Genomic DNA, 5,000 nt, shown 5'->3' on the forward strand with positions numbered 1-5,000 from the left:
TAGATGTTATCTGATTAGGCTTATCTGAATTGTTCAAAGTACTAAAATGACAAATAAATTACTGGAAACTATAGATTTCATTTTCCTTACAGCTGCTAGGAAAAATTTCCATGCATTTTGATAAGATTACATTGGGAAGATTAATACACATTACAAGCAATAAACTTACGAGTTATTAACATTAACAATAACACAAGGAAACTTAAAAAAAAAAAAAAATATTATTAACAAGAAACATATCTAAAATCATTCCTATAGATTACAGTTAATTCATGAAATTTGACCCAAAGACCTCCTTTTACCTCCATTTGCCTGAATCTCTCTTGTAAATCAGCAGCAGACGGATCCACAATAACCTCCGACTTGTTGAGGGTACTCGATGTCTGAGTGCCGTCTCTACTAGCGGATTCTCTGACGGAATCATACAGGTTCTTACTGTCGCTGTCCATACTGCAGGCTTTTAAAGACAGGGCCGTGGAGTCCCTCTGCAGGACATGGGCCTGCGTCGTGAACATTGTGGGTCCCATGGGCGAGATGGTTCTAGCCATCTTCCTGACGGAGGCGTAGGAGTTAATCGTGAAAGACGAAGGAAGGGTGTAAGTGTGATTGTTGGGCGTGACGGCTCTGAGGAGAGAGGACGTTGCTATTGCTCCTGTTTTCACGTCGCCTTCATTCCCACTGTGTAATAAAGGGATAGGAATAGCTTCAATATCTTCATCATTGTAATATAAAGACAATAAACCACTTCGTAGGAAATTACACTACAGTCGTTCTAAAGATTATAATCGATTTGTTTAATAAATACTATTAACAAAAGTAACCTGTACGATTTAAATAATAATAAAAAAAATGTCTATAATAACTTAGTCACCGTAATATCAAATCAAGAAGCAACTTCATAGAAAATTACTATGAAATTATAAAAAAGAATATAATTGAATAGTGGATTAAATAGGACTAATGAATATAACTTGTACTGTTTAGAAATTTATATAAAATAACAAACAGAGAGCATTGACATTAGAATACTTATCACACAAGTAAGAACATCTATTTCCTATCATAATCTCTATCTAACCTAAAATTAAACGAATTCAGCGTATATAACACAGTGCTTTTCACACCTGTAAGAACGACTATTTCCTATCATACTCTCAATCAAACCTAAGTTAAACACAATCAATGTAGATAACAGTTCTTTTCACACCAGTAAGAACATCTCTTTCCTATTATAATCTCTATCAATCCCAAATTTGAACACATTCAGTGTAGATAACACAGTTCTTTTCACACCAGTAAGAACATCTATTTCTTATCATAATCTCTATCAATCCCAAAGTTGAACACATTCAGTGTAGATAACATAATGCTTTTCAAACAAGTAAGAACATCTATTTCCTATTATAATCTCTATCAATCCCAAAGTTGAACATATTGAGTGTAGTTAAAATTGCTTTTCCCATCACTAAGAACATCCATTCCCTATCATAATATCTATCAAATCTAAAGTTAAACACATTGAGTGTAGATAACACAATATTTTTCACACCAGAAAGAACTTCTATTCCCTATCATAATCTCTATCAAGCTTAAAGTTAAGCATATTCAGTGTAGATGACACAGTGCTTTTCACACCAGAAAGAACTTCTATTCCCTATCATAATCTCTATCAAACTTAAAGTTAAGCATCTTCAGTGTAGATAACACAGTGCTTTTCAAACAAGTAAAATATCTATTCCCTATCATAATCTCCATCAAAAATAAAAGTAAGCACATTCATTGTAGATAACACATTGCTTTTTATTCGCCTAAAGATGGTGCTATGCCGTAGCAACCCGAAAAGCCGAAAATCGGAAATCAATCCAAAGACTCAAAGTTCTCCCGAAGGTCTTACCCTAAGATTTGTTGGTCGGTGTCCCGTTTGAGTTGGTTCTTCCGGATGACTGCGACTATGATGATGATAGTGACAACGATGGTGATGGCTCCCATAATAGATAAGAGGCAGAAGATGACAGGGAGAGAGTCGTCTCGGTTTCCTATATGACCCAAATGAGGGAAAAACATCTCCGCCGATAAGCCTGTGTTTGGGAGAGGGGAGGGTGATGGTAGAATTCCAGTGGAGATAATAAAGAGCTTTTCTGGTTATTGTTCCCGAAAAATGTATCATTTAAGAGAGTAACACACACGCACACACACATATATATATATACACGCACACACACACATATATATATATATATATATATACATATATACTGTATATATATATACATATATATATATTTATATATATATATATATATATATATATTTATATATATATATGTATATATATATATATGTATATATATACTGTATATATATATATATATATATACACACATATATATATATATAAATAGGTCTATATATATATATATATATATATAAGCACTTTTTTTCCAATTATGATTTTCTTCTTATTTTGGCATTTTAATTAATTTTATACAATGGTCTTGGATCGATGATTTTTAAAACAATATTTTTCAAGTTAAACAAACACCTCTCTTTGCTTCATGATAGTGATTTATTTGCTAGCGTAATGGGTTGTTGAAATGTATGAAAATCTTTTTATGTTAACTTCAGGAAGCTTGAAATACTTAACAAATTAACTTAATAGTGCTTCTATTGAATGATTTGTCCAGCTGATACAGCTTCTCTCTCTCTCTCTCTCTCTCTCTCTCTCTCTCTCTCTCTCTCATGATTAACTACTTAATCTTTCGTACTGTAAAGTAACGTTTATGCTCTTTGGATATATAATTATTTGATTAAAACAAGGTAAATAACTCTATTCATTTGCATAATTAAGAATTTAGCTGTAATGTTACTATATAAATTATTATAGCTAAATGAAGAATATGGGGTTTGAACAATCTCTTACTAGATAGATTATATTTCATATGGAGTATATTAGGAGTACATCCAAATAATAAGCAATTTGTATTTTAAATTTGTTTATTACATATATGAAATTGGGAGGAAATTACTTTAATAGTTGCTTCAATGACGATAATTGAAAATAAGTAATAATCATTTATTAATGGCCGTGTAATATTGAATAGAATTTTAAAGTGTTCATATTTCAAGAATTTTCTGAAAACCTCTAACCAATTATTACTGTTCTGACAATTATAAATAATGGGTGACTATTATATGTAATTACGACCATTGTTCGTCTCTATTTCAAGGAATCTTAAAATATATGACATCATTAGGAAATGAACAAAATTGAACGAAATTTTGATTCATTATTTTTTAATATGGATAAAATTCAATATTTTGGCGAGAACTTTGATTTAAACCAGTCTTTTTCAAACTAGCAGTACGGCATTTCATGTATGAAAACTTAATTATATGTACAGTATATCAAAAACCCGTCTCTATTTTGCAAAATAATGAATACAAAGGAAAATACACATCGTCTAAAGTTACATATAAATTCTCAACAGACAACAATTAGTTTTGAGTGAATATTCTCTCTCTCTCTCTCTCTCTCTCTCTCTCTCTCTCTCTATATATATATATATATATATATATACATATATATATATATATATATAAACACACACACAGCTTTCATTCCATCATGGTACTACTTTGGATATGGTTGTCAAAGCCCTCCTTGTCTCCTTTGATATCCCATATAACAGTAAACTATGCAAACACTCCAATTCCCTTACACACACACACACACACACACACACACATACACACATATACTCCCTTTTAAATGTTCGTAGTAAAAATAAATGCACATATTTTCAATTCTTTTAACAGAAGAGTTAAAAGTGTGATGATTTAACAATTGTAGTTCCAGTGTCATTCTACTCAATAGTCCTTACCTCGAAGACAAACTTTCCGCCTTTTGAAGTACAGAACTGTTGGGGGCTGACGTGGTCTAGGTGATGTCACGTTGATATTGAGGATGACGTCAACCTCAGCACTTGATCTACCAGTGCAGTGCAGATCCAGCCGAAAGGTCTGGGGTTCTAGAGGGACACTCCCTGTCAACGACACGTTCACTTTCGGCGGCTTCATTGGCACGCGTTCTCCTAAGGCATTCGTGTCGTTCATCCAAATAGCCATGTTGTAAAGGACCTGGGGGGGTAAATCAGGCAGTCAATGTAAGGATCCGTTAGAGAGCTTGACACGAAATAAGGCTACCATTTTATTATTATTATTATTATTATTATTATTATTATTATTATTATTATTATTAGCTAAGCTACAGCCCTAGTTGGAAAAGCAAGATTTTATTAGCCCAAGGGATCCAACAGGGAAAATAGTTCAGTGAGGAAAGGAAATAAGGAAATAAATAAACTACAAGTGAAGTAGTTAACAATTGAAATAAAATATTTAAGAATATTAACATTAGAATAAATTTCTCATATATAAACTATGAAAACTGGAAAAAAAAAGAAAAATAAGATAGAATAGTGGGCCCGAGTGTACCCTCTTCCACTATCTTGGGCTAGAGTTAGCCCAAGACAGTGGAGGAACATGATGCAGAGGTTATGGCACTATCCACGAATAGAGAACAATGGTTTGATTTTGCAGTGCCCTTCCAATGGAAGAACTTCTTACCATAGCTAAAGAGTCTCTTCTACCCTTACCAAGAGGAAAGTAACCACTGAACAATCAAATTGCCGTAACCAGCCTCTTGAGCGAAGAAGAATTGTTTAGTATGTAAAGAATAGGCTAGACTATTTGGTTTATGTGTAGGCAAAAGAAAAATGAGCCGTAACCGGAGAGAAAGGTACAATGTACTTATGTCTGGCCAGTCAAAAGACCCAATAACTCTCTAGCGGTAGTATTACAACTGGTGGCTAGTACCTGGCTAACCTACTACCTGTAAATTGCAGTTAAGAAACCAACGCGAGACTCAGCCAAACGTTTTCACCTATTACTATTCTCATTACAAAATTTGCAACAGTAACTGGTAATATGACCAGACACGATTT

At 33.1% G+C, this 5,000-nt stretch overlaps 1 pseudogene; it reads right to left on the reverse strand.

Annotated features, from left to right (window-relative positions):
- LOC137643530 (tyrosine-protein kinase Dnt-like) overlaps nucleotides 1-5,000 on the reverse strand; it is an 80,426-nt pseudogene that overhangs the window by 3,329 nt on the left and 72,097 nt on the right.

Source organism: Palaemon carinicauda, chromosome 7 (assembly GCF_036898095.1).
Source record: "Palaemon carinicauda isolate YSFRI2023 chromosome 7, ASM3689809v2, whole genome shotgun sequence".
In the NCBI taxonomy this organism is placed as follows: Eukaryota; Metazoa; Arthropoda; class Malacostraca; order Decapoda; family Palaemonidae; genus Palaemon; species Palaemon carinicauda.